At 38.6% G+C, this 12,616-nt stretch overlaps 1 protein-coding gene across 9 annotated transcripts in view; it reads left to right on the forward strand.

The window, feature by feature from the left end:
• R3HDM1 (R3H domain containing 1) overlaps positions 1-12,616 on the forward strand; it is a 162,788-nt gene that overhangs the window by 55,582 nt on the left and 94,590 nt on the right. For all 9 annotated transcript variants that reach the window (XM_040228513.1, XM_040228506.1, XM_040228507.1 and 6 more), the window contains exon 2: positions 11,683-11,891. The gene's annotated coding sequence lies outside the window, so the exon portion shown is untranslated. The remainder of the gene's footprint in view (positions 1-11,682; positions 11,892-12,616) is intronic.

Consider the following 12,616-nt stretch of genomic DNA (forward strand, 5'->3'; position numbering starts at 1 on the left):
ACAACTTCTTTTAACAGGTAGGAAGTGAATGACACCAGAAATTGTAGACTGAATGCCAACGAATGACAACAAAATTTGTAGACTGAATGCCCCATTGAATTTCAGTAACATTATAAAGAAAGCAACAGAAACTTATAAACTATTAATAACTATTAAAACAATTTGATGTAGTGGGTATAGTTCAAGGAATAATGAAAGAAAGCCATTAATCCAATCTGAAACGTATTAGACTGGATTTATTCATTTTGTGCACAGCCATAGGAAATTGAACTAATTAAATTGGACAGAGCATTAGGTACTTTAAATAGAAGCTATATCTGCTCATTCTACAAATGTAGGGGATAGTGTGAATTTCTGGAGACCAGGAGATTCTCGGTGGCGTTCACGCATGCCAGCAGCAGCGTCTTCAAGCAGTAATAGTATTTGCACTTTGTTGTGCACATCCTTTTATAGTATGACCGTAGATGGTGGCCATTGAAAGACAACACCTGTTCTACCTCAAGCTGTTTTTAAGCTATTTTTACTGACCATGAAATGCTCTTTGACTGAAAAGAAATAAAACATTTTTGAGCCTTTTTTCCCCTGAACATAATCCCTAGGTGCTTTCTTGAAAGAGGGTTATGATCCTTTGTTAGAAAGAATGTAGTTGGCAGTTCAAGAAGCAAAGGGTGGCACATTAGTAGTTATAAAACAGAATGTCTGCCAATTGTAACCTAAATTAAAATCTTGTAAAGGAAACATTTTTTGTCATAAGGAGGAAATGGGTCATGTTAGACCTACTGATTCAAATGATAGAGAAAATGAAGTTTCACATGTTGATGAAATACATAAGCCATCAAAGAACCTTTGGATGGATTAGATAAATGTGCCAGGAGCTCTGCGTGAATTTTGCTGAGACTCTTTGATGACAGAGCTTAATACCTTTAAGGCCTTCAACGAACTTCCATTGTGATCCAGTGATAAGAATGAAATGCTAGCCATGGATAAAAAGTACATTTGAGATAAATTCATTTAGTTATATTAGTAGTACAGAGGCGGGAATAATCAAGTGAAAGAGTTCTGAAGGAGTAAAGGGATACCACATTTACATTAGAGTCTAGCTTAAATACCATAAAGACTGAAGGCTTCTGATGGAGTGGCCTAGCATGCCATATAAAGATACGCCTTTTCATTGATGGCATTAGGAATGGCTGCATAAACTGGGATGATGTTCACAGTATTCACTTTTATTCATGAACGGTAAACTACAAATATTATCATGCTGTGAACCTAGCACAAACTACGTTAGTAAGAATGTAATGAATGAGACTAGACTATGCAGAAGGTTGCTAACTGCAGTGGCGCATGACACTGAGTAACCCAGCATTAGACCGAGCTTCGCAGGTTAAGGGCATAGTCCTCTGTAAGTCTACCCTCACTTCTAATCAGCCAGCTACAGATTTGAAGGTTCCCTTTACCCCCTCAGGTTTTAAAAATTCACTAGAATGACTTCTAGAACTCAGGAAAGTGCTGCACTTCCATTACAGCTTTATTGTAACAGATACAAAAGATTTGGGAGGGTCCCAAATGCAAAGCTTCTCTCGTCATCTCTGTGGAATGAGTTAGGATGTGTTACCCTTCCAGTACAGATATGTGACAGAATATTGCAGTTTGGGGAAGCTCACCCAAGCTTCAGTTTTCAGAGTTTTTATTAGTGTTTCATTACATCAGCATGATTGACTGAATCATTGGCCCATTGGTTGAATTCAGTCTCTCACCACCCCTTTCCCTTCCCAGAGGTCATGCTGATATTACATTGGCTCAGAGCCCCAACTTTCTAATCCCGTTAATCGTTCAGGTGTGGCCAGTCCCCATCTTGAGTCCTCTTCTTCACATCAGTTCTGTAGGGCCTGCACCATAAGTTACCTCAGGAACAAACTATCAGTACCCTGTATTCCTATAACTTCCAAGAATTTAAATTTATTTTTTGGTCTTGCCATGTGGCTTTTGGGATCTTAGTTCCTTGACCGGGGATTGAACTCAGGCCGTGGCAGTGAAAGCACCAAGTCCTTACCACTGAACTGCTGGGGAATTCCCCCAAATTCTAAGAATTTAGATGCTACCTCCCAGGAAATAGAGACAAAGGCCAGCCAAATTCTTTACTACACAATATTTTATTCTCTTAAATATTGATAGTGTTTTTGGTGTTCTGTATTAGGGTAATAATTTAATTTTCTGGCTGTCATTATTCCAAGAGATAAGTCAAGGTTGAATAAACAGATGTTTTTCCATTTAAATAGTTCCCTTCAGCAGGTTCCATTGCTTAAAAGCATCTCTCAGTAGATAATATACTATGTAAAGAATGAGTTAAAATCAATTCAAACTCAGTATGGAACAAAAAAATGTATACTCTCTCTTCTTACATGCCCGTTATCTTAATTTCTCCTCTCACATCCTTCTTATCTGTGCTCAGTTTCCAAGAATCTAAACCTTCAAATGTTCTTTATTTCCCAAAGCATGATCAAATGATAACACCGGTCTTTTTTCTTCCATGTGGTCTTTAAAGGGAATCTTACTATGTGCCAAGAGATCTTATTATAGCCTGATATGTTTATGTCAGTCCTGCATTTAACACATAACGTAGGGAGCACCTCTCATGAGCCCATGAGCGCGTGCTCAAGAGCCCTTTGGTGCTCTTTCAGTTTTTGTCCTTCTCTGGCCCACTGCCACTTTTGCTAGTGCCTGCTATAAATTTGCTAATGTTCCTGCGAAAGTCCTGTCTCCTAGAGCTTCTGATACAGCTAGTCTTCAGGGCACCATATTCACTAGAATCTTCTGTACTGGCCTTGATCCCTTATATACCTTGAACTGTTTGTCTTCCCCTTTTTCTCTCCTGCTTTGTTTGGTTCTCTAATGGGAAACACTTTCTTTAGCCTCTGCATCAGCTCAAACTAGGAACCCCACTACATAAAAATATAGAAAGACTTCTTTTAGTACTCTAGTATTCCTAGCCTCCGGCTTTTTGCCTTTTGATTGGCATTGTCAGGCTTCTTAAGCACTGTACCATATAATGTCATAATGGTAGATCTGGAAATGGCTGTTCAGTAGCGCCTGAGCTGCCTCATTTCATTTACTCCCATTGCAGTGACTTCAGTTAAAGAATTCCAGAAACCTGTAGTCTTGATATCTGTAGACTTCCCCTCAGAAGGACTGTGCCTAGACAGTTCTGGATGTTGGAGTCAGCTGTAATGAGCCTCCCGCTACAGACTCACTCCAATATTTATCCTCACCCATCATTCTTCGAAGAGTCCACAGCTATCCCAACTTCCTCACTTTTAGCACATAATGTCCTACGTTTGAAATAGAGAAAGTGTTTATTAGATGTGAATTCCCTCAGTTTCTTGTCACATTCTCTTCATTTTTCTGAGAACGGTAAGTACCTGTAAGGCTTATCCTTTCATTTGTTCTTCTGACTCCAATTCTTCATTTCTTTCTACTTCAGATTTTCCCTTTCATTCTCATCCTTTTTTCCTTTTCAAGACTCCAGCTTTCCTCTGTCCTTTCTCTGCTTTCTATCCTGACAGCCTTCCCCTAGCTTGCATCTCATGCTAACCTTGTTACCAGATCCAGCAGACTCTTTGTTTCTCCACCTTCCTGCCCATCTTCTAAGGATTTGGTATTCCCCAGGAATTCTATCCTAAGTCCACTTCTTTTCTTACTCAGTGGCTTCTCAGCAACTGCATCTAGGTTGATAATTCAGAATTTCTATCTGTTCAGTCAACAGTATCAGCCTTTCCTTCTCTGCTTAATACCTGATGGTACAACTACTGATTAGATTTCTCCCCTGAATGTCCTGAAGGCACCTTAAACATACTGTATACAAAACTGAACTGAGATTGTTCTACACCAAATCCTCTTTTCCCTCCTCTTAACGTTTCCTCCATCCTAAAGGAGATCAGTCCTGGGTGTTCATTGGTAGGACTGATTTTGAAGCCGAAACTCAATACTTTGGTCACCTGATGCAAAGAGCTGACTCACTTGAAAAGACCCTGATGCTGGGAAAGATTGAGAGCAGGAGGAGAAGGGGATGACAAAGGATGAGATGGTTGGATGGCATCACCAACTCAATGGATATGGGTTTGGGTGGACTCCGGGAGTTGGTGATGGACAGGGAGGCCTGGCATGCTGTGGTTCATGGGGTGGCAAAGAGTCGGACACGACTGAGCAACTGAACTGAACTGATGTTTCCTCTGTTACCTGCCTCCACTTCCTCAGTGTTATTTGCACAGTCATTTGTATCCTGTGATATCACATCCCTAACCTGTATCTGTCAGAGAAGGCAATGGCAACCCACTCCAGTACTCTTGCCTGGCAAACCCCATGGATGGAGGAGCCTGGTAGGCTGCAGTCCATGGGGTCGCTAGGAGTCGGACATGACTGAGTGACTTCACTTTCACTTTTCACTTTCATGCATTGGAGAAGGAAATGGCAACCCACTCGAGTGTTCTTGCCTGGAGAATCCCAGGGATGGCAGAGCCTGGTGGGCTGCCGTCTGTGGGGTCACACAGAGTCGGACATGACTGAAGCGACTCAGTAGCATCAGCAACCTGTATCTGTATCAACCTCTGTATCTAGTTGGTCTCCCCAGTTAATTACTTTCTGTTCTATTAACATCCTTGTTTCTAGAGGCAGTATATATAGGCAATGGCTAATAGCACAGCAGATGGTGACTGCAGCCATGAAATTAAAAGACGCTTACTCCTTGGAAGAAAAGTTATGACCAACCTAGATAGTATATTCAAGAGCAGAGACATTACTTTGCCAACAAAGGTCCGTCTAGTCAAGGCTATGGTTCTTCCAGTGGTCATGTATGGATTTGAGAGTTGGACTGTGAAGAAAGCTGAGCGCCAAAGAATTGATGCTTTTGAACTGTGGTGTTGGAGAAGACTCTTGAGAGTCCCTTGGACTGCAAGGAGATCCAACCAGTCCATTCTGAAGGAGATCAGCCCTGCGATTTCTTTGGAAGGAATAATGCTAAAGCTGAAACTCCAGTACTTTGGCCACCTCATGTGAAGAGTTGACTCATTGGAAAAGACTCTGATGCTGGGAGGGATTGGGGGCAGGAGGAGAAGGGGACGACAGAGGATGAGATGGCTGGATGGCATCACTGACTTCATGGATGTGAGTCTGAGTGAACTCTGGGAGTTGGTGATGATCAGGGAGGCCTGGCGTGCTGCAATTCATGGGGTCGCAAAGAGTCGGACACGACTGAGCGACTGAACTGAACTTGAATAGCAAGGGCTCTGGAGCCAGACTACCTGAATTCAAATTCTAACTCTGCCATTTAGTAGTCATGCAACTTTGAGTAAGCTGCCAGATCTTTCTCTGCCTCCACTTCCTCACTTGTAAACTGGAGACATTCAGAATTCCTATCTTAGGGTTATTAGTTGGATTAAATGAATTAATAAAATGTCAAGACCAAAAAAAAAAAAAAAGCATTATAACAAAATGTTCAGTACTTACTACTCAGAATTAGCAAACTGTTAACCTTTTGTTGTTTGCTACAGATCTTTTTCTTTAAAAAATAAAATAATAAAGATGTGCTAAAAATTTCTGTACTGTCTCACCAGAAACTCTTTTCCAGAGAGAATTACTAACATGAAATAGATGTGTATCCTTCCAATTCATGATTGTGTGGTTTTAAAATTTTTCCATAAGTTGCATTGTATTAAAACAATTCAGTGAGTATTTTTGTAGTCTCCTCATGTACATGTATGAGTCTCTTCGGTGTATAGATCCAGAAGTAGAAATGTTGGGCATAGGATAGGACAAATTTAAACTTCATTTGTTATCACAGATTACTAACATAAACTCATGATATTTGTGAGTTCCCATTCCCTGTGCCCTTGCCGACTCCAGCTGTCGTCACATTTCTTGTCTTTAGCCTCAGTTCAAATACTCTGTTCCCGTTAAGTGAGCTTCTTTTTCCTTTGGCATCTTTGTATGCAGAATGCAGCAAATTCGTGTAACACCTTACCTCCCCATTAAGTTTTTTAACAAAAGTAATTTGTCTCAGAACCTGTTGGTTGTTTAGTCACAAAGTTGTGTCCTATTCTTTTGCGACCTCACGGACTATCGGATTCCGCTACTCTTGTTATTCCCTCTCATTCTTTAATTTACCAAGCCTTTTTACTTTTCTTTTTTTTAATTGTTTTCTCTCCTTTTTAAAGTTTTTTCTTTTTATCTTTTTTCCTCTTTTTAATGTCATCTTAAAATTACTTTATGTGTTTGCTGATAAATGTCATTATTAACCTCCTCGTTTGGATTTAGCATACTCTTTGCATCAAGGTAGTTCTTTCTCTTGTGTTCATTTATAGCTAATACTTGCTGCAGCTTCCTGAGGTCACTCCATACCTTTTGTTGGATGAGAGCAACTGTTTATAAATCACATAGGCATTTAGCATTTTGAAATGTTGCTGCTTGTATTCTTTTTCAAGTAAATGACAAGTGATTGAGTCTGAGAATGTGGATTTCCACTATTTCTAAATATAGCATAAACCATGGATGGTTGTGGGCTTTTTTTTGTTTTGGGTGTTTTTTTTTGTGTTTTTTTTTTTTGGCCTTTCTAAGTAGAGGCCTTTGGCTAATGGTTTGTGTCAGTCTTTAATCTTAAGAGAAGTTGTATGTTGATCTTGTGCATTTGGCTTATTTAATAAATGTGCCTGCCCGATTACATTTTTCCTCTAAGGGAAAAAATACAGCATTTTGTCTGTCTAATAAAGTGACATTGCAGTGCCAAATTCTATTCAGATAACTTCAATAACTCCTAATTACTTAAATAATCCTAATTCCCTCCCCTAATATTTACGTGAAAAAAAATTTTTTTAATCTATGTGGCCATATTTATTTCCTACAACAAAATTATAATTATTATTTAGGGGATGGGGGTGAGCCATGGGCTTGTGGGATCTTAGTTCCCTGACTGAGGATTTATCCAGGCCCCCAGCAAGGGAAGTGCAGAATCCTAAACACTGAATCATCAGGGGATTCCCTTAAGTAATTTTTTGATGTTTTATCTAGAAAAAACTGGTTTTCAATGTGTGAAATTAGAATATTTATTTTTCTAATTACTTTTCAATTCTTTTGTGCTGTATAAACACATAGGCTTCTCTGGTAGCTCAGACGATAAAGAATCTGCTTGCAGCGCAGAAGATCTGGTTTGATCCCTGAGTCAGGAAGATCCCCTGGAGAAGGGGCTGGCTACCCACTCCAGTATACTTGCCTGGAGAAGTCCGTGGACAAAAGAGTCTGGAGGACCACAGTCCACGTGTTAGCAAAGAGTCGGACATGACTGAGCACCTAACACACTCATAGAACCACATACATTAGGCTATAGGCAGAATAAGGTGATCCTTTGAATTAGCAGTGGTTAATTTTTGTTGCTGAAAATTCTTTCTGAAATCTTCACTGGAGAAATTGTTTCTTCCTGGACTGCATATGCTTTCAAAATGTTAATCCTAATTCTGCCCTGCTTTGTTACCCTGAGAAAGGTAGCTACTATGCACATTTATCATTTGTAAGCCCCTTGGCTTCATGTTGTTCCTTCACCACAAACTGAATCCTTATTGCCAGCCAGGTTTACATAGTTTAATACTTAAGATCACAAGAGATAGGGAAATTAAGAGAAACTGGATGATTACCTGGCAGTACTGCTAATTTAGTAGCGATTAGCCTGACTGACCATAAATAAAAATAGGATCTCTGTACTACTATGTACTATCTACATGAAAAGGGTAAGTTTACTACTTTCTTTCTTGAACACAGTGTTACCAAGTTACTACACATTTTAAGTATTTTTTGAAATAAATATGCTCTATAAACCCAAATTGTCTCTCTTCTTGGTACATAGTAATGATGATACAGCATTTTGGGTAAGAGCTTAGAGAGGAGCATCTGTCTGCCCCGGTTCATACCCTGCTTCATATCCTATTCTTACCATCTATGTGACCATGGACAAAGCAATTTATCTGTGCCTTACTTTCCTAATCTGTAAAATGGGGATATTGAAACAGCCTACTTCCTAGAATTGTTATGAGCTTTTTTTTTTTAGTTCCACCAGTTTATTGCTACCAACCCATCTCCCTCCACCCTCATTCATGCATCAGCCATGTAACCCCATGGATTGCAGCCCGCAGGCTCCTCTGTCCATGGACTTTCCAGGCAAGAATATTGGATTGGTTTGCCATTTCCTTCTCCATGTTATGAGCTTTAAATGAGTTAATTACGAAAGGTATTAGAACAGTACCTGCACCGGTAGGCTGTTTATGAGTAGTTTGGGTGTTAGTTACTTGTATTTCTTTTATAAATTTCTGATTCCCATTTCTCTCCTTTTCTCTTTGGTTTTTAAGACCTTTTTTTACTTTAAAGATTTTGGCCCTTTTGTATTGAAAATATTTTTGTTACATGATTTGCCTTTTAATCACATTTTTGTCATATAAAAATATATTGAAACTATTGTAAATTTTGTTAATATTTTTCTTTGATAGCTTCTAAATGTTTACATCATTCTTGGGAAGGACTCTCATACAATAATTATAAAACATTTCCTATATTCATATACTTTTATAGTTTTACTTTTTTAGATTATAAAAATTTAATTTTCCCTCTAATACCCGTTTGCATATGGCGTTGGGTGGATGCCAGCCTTTCTCTGCATAAGGTTCTGAAGATTTATTATGTATAATACATACATGTTGGCTACCTGGTAGCTCAGAAATTGTATATAATCAAATCTCTGTTGTTTAGTCGCTCAGTCATGTACAACCCTTTTGTGACCCTGTGCACTATAACCCACGGGGCTATGGAATTTTCCTCTGTCCATGGGTTTCCCAGGCAAGAACCCTGGAGTGGGTTGCCATTTCCTTCTCCAGGGGATCTTCTTAACCCAGGGATCGAACCCACATCTGCATTGGCAGGCAGATTCTTTACAGCTGACCACCAGGGAAGCAATCAAATCTCTGATATGTCCCTAATAAATAACATTACTGGCTGGAAGGATGTATTTTCAAAGACGAGTTTGAATGTTGAGTGCATATGTCCATCTCTTTCATGTTGAAACAAATTCTCAGAAGCTCAGATTTTAAATATCAGTAACAGTAGGTACTCAGATGTATGCATTTAATAGACCTCAATATTTTTTTTCCTTTTGTCTTTCTATTGTAAAAACCTACCCAATTCATTTAAGTTTCTTAATCATGTTGACTTACTGTATAGCTATCTATTACATAAGGAAGGTGCATTTAATTGACTCCTTAATGTTGTGGCAGAGATATATTTTGCCATTTCTGCCTGTGGCTTCCTGTACTTGACACCTACACGTCCACATAGCCTTAGGTAACCCTAGAAGTATAGGCTTTGTGCCACAATAAAACTAATTTTGTTTTAGTAAGTACCAAGAAGCTGGAATCTCTCTTTTACTTGAAGATTTAGAGAGGAGAACATTTGTATTTAAAATAAATACATTATTACTTTTGAGAAGTAAAGTTGATATGAATTTTTAATGTTTAATGGCAAAGCTCTAATGAGAGCCCAGTGAGGCTGTGCACTGAGGCAAGCACCCTCCTCCCCAACATAGGCACATTCATACAAACTCCAGTCATTCTCTTCTGTTGAGCTTTGTAGAATTTATGCATAAGAAAACTTGAGGTCTACAAGGCCACTGTGCACCCTAGGTGGGCCTCGGTCAGTCTGCTATCATGCAGGGTGCAGCCAAGACACAACAGATAAAGCTTCAACCAGCTGCTGGCCTAAGGTGATTCTGACCATGAAAGAAAGCTATTATAACATTTTTGGGGTGCCCACTCTGTGAGGGATACTGCAGCAAGTGCTTGACCTTTAAGCCATTCAAATCTTCTAACCATTTATCAGTTCAATATTTTTTTCCCTACAGTCTGCTGCTGCTGGTGTTGCTAAGTCGCTTCAGTCGTATCCGACTCTGTGCGACCCCCACAGACGGCAGCCCACCAGGCTCCCCCGTCCCTGGGATTCTCCAGGCAAGAACATTGGAGTGGGTTGCCATTTCCTTCTCCAATGCATGCATGCATGCTAAGTTGCTTCAGTCATGTCCGACTCCCTACAGTCTATGGGATTGCAAAGAGTCAGACGTGACTGAGCACACACACACTAATGCTAGTGCATTCGAGTTTCCTATTATACCACTACTTCCTTTCCAGGCAATAACTGGCCAGTTGGTTCAGCAGCACTCATTAATTTGTTGTCAAGCAGTGTGGCTTATTAGCAAGTATTGGTCATATAAATTGGTTGTATGACTTTGGATAAGTCATTTTACTTCTGGGCACTGATAACTTGCATGTTTATCATACAGTTGGATTTGGTGGGTCCTAAGAAGATCTTCTAATCCTTGTTCACCTCTTCACATTGTGCCTCCTCCTCATTATCCCTTGCAGCTTTTCCTTTCATGGTACCTTACTCACTTAAGTGAACTGCAAACATGCTTTCTTAGAGTTTTGAATGTAAAAGAGTCACAAATCACAAAATTTCTGCAAGAACGCAAAGAATTTTGCTGCTTAGTGAGTGCTGCCATCTTGTGTCTACCATTTTATGAGAGAAACAATTTTAAATGAGAAAAATAATATATTTAAGTATTTTTTGGTTTGTTTCAGGTGGATTTTTTTCTTAAGCCTAGTCATTATATTTAGTGGCCCAGCAACCTTGGTCATATTGAAATGACAACATCAGTTAGAAAACAGCTTAACACTTGTTTGTAATACCTCCTTTTCTGTTACCCTTTAGTTGAACACAGTGTAATTGAGATATGAAAACTAATATGAATCTGTGTTGGGGTTCAAAATAATTCCATTTCAAAGTCGTTTTTAAAGAATTAGTATAAGATGTGAATTCTTCTGTGATGTATGCTCATCAGTATTAGTATTGCATCTCTTGGTGGTTAGACCCCATTATATGCAGTGGTTCACCTTAAAACTCTGCTGTCCTATTTATTGACAACAGATTGTCAAAGGAAGATGGAAGAGTGACACAGAAAGTGTTTTTTGCTGTGATGTAGTCACTTGTACCAAAAACAGAGAAAACTTTAAATGAAACTGACCATAAAAACAGATGACACTGAGAGAATTTTGGCATTAATCTTTCAGATATCTTTAAAAATAGTCTGTCGCCCTTTTTAGACATTTGCTTTTAACAAACAATGTGTATTTCTTTGAACGTGTTAAATGGCTTATTACAGCTTTTGTTCTTTTGTACTTTTAAAAACCTAGAATGTGATTATTTTTAAAAATTACTGTTTTACATCCATGGAGTTGTAACTTTGGAAGAAAACTCTAAAAATCATAGTTCTTGGAGGCAAGAATTCCCTGGTTCTGATACTAGGCAAACTTGTAAAATGAAAATCATCATCTCCCTTACAACACTGACCATATACTCGGTTCTTATTATATATATATTCCCTTACTTTCTTCTCCCTTCTGCTTTTACAGCAGAAGAATGTAGGTGGCCTCATGACTTACTCAGGCTCACAAGACCAGTGTATGTCAGAATTGTGTAGAACTAAGTGTTCTGGCCCTTGTTTAGGACAAGAAAACAGTAAAGTCACCAAGAGTAGTATTTTTAATTTCCAAATTACTGTGTTGTATTTCATTTCCCTTGCCTATTTTGTTTTAATTTTAGGCCACTGAGAGGTATGATATATTTGATCCAAGACAGTCCATTTCAGTCCAGGAATCTACAGTGGTGACAAGGACATGGGACTCCTCCTGCCAGATTCCAAATGGGTCAAGACAATTGACATCCTGGCTGACAACGGTGAAAAAGAACCTTGGATTATTTTATTTTATTTTTGTGGAACACCACAATCCCAAATCCATAGGACACATCAGGTAACCTAACCTCTTTTATCATTTGAGAAAAATTAGAGATTTTTCTTTCAAAATCGTAAGCAATCAGAGTACTTTAAATAACCCCTTCCCCCTTAGTAGCTTTACTGTTTTGAGAATGAATCACTTAACTTTGGTATGAATATAATTAAGGAAGCCTCTTTTTTTTTTTTTTTTTAAGCTTTTCAGATGTATTTATGGATTCCTAAGATAGGTTTAGGTATTTCATTCATTTAGGAAAAGAACTCTGGAATTTTCCGTATAGAAAAAACAAGGTCTACTGGATTTTTCCCTTCTCAATATTTAATTATGAAATTTTCAGAAACACAGAGAAGTTGAAAGAATTTTACAGTGAAACTGTGTGACCACTCCTGCATTCCACCATCAGCATTCTATTGTACTTGCTTGAAATGCGTCTGTCCCATCCCTCTACCTGATCAGTTCATCTTCATTCTTTTGATGCATTTTGAAATAGGTTGTTCTTACCACACCCACACAAACTTAGTTATGTGAGGTGATGCATTGCATTACTCGTGTCACAATATATATGTGTATCAAATCATCATATTGTACACCTTAGGCTTATATGTTGTTATATATCAGTTATATCTCAATAAGTATAGAAAAAATAGCAAGTGGTTTGTTTATAAGTTCTGCTTCTCGGGTTCACATATCTCATATGTCCTAAAATGAGAGCTTTATCTGATAAGTTCCTATTTGATATTCAG

This window comes from Oryx dammah, unplaced genomic scaffold (genome assembly GCF_014754425.2).
Source record: "Oryx dammah isolate SB20612 unplaced genomic scaffold, SCBI_Odam_1.1 HiC_scaffold_27, whole genome shotgun sequence".
Taxonomy (NCBI): Eukaryota; Metazoa; Chordata; class Mammalia; order Artiodactyla; family Bovidae; genus Oryx; species Oryx dammah.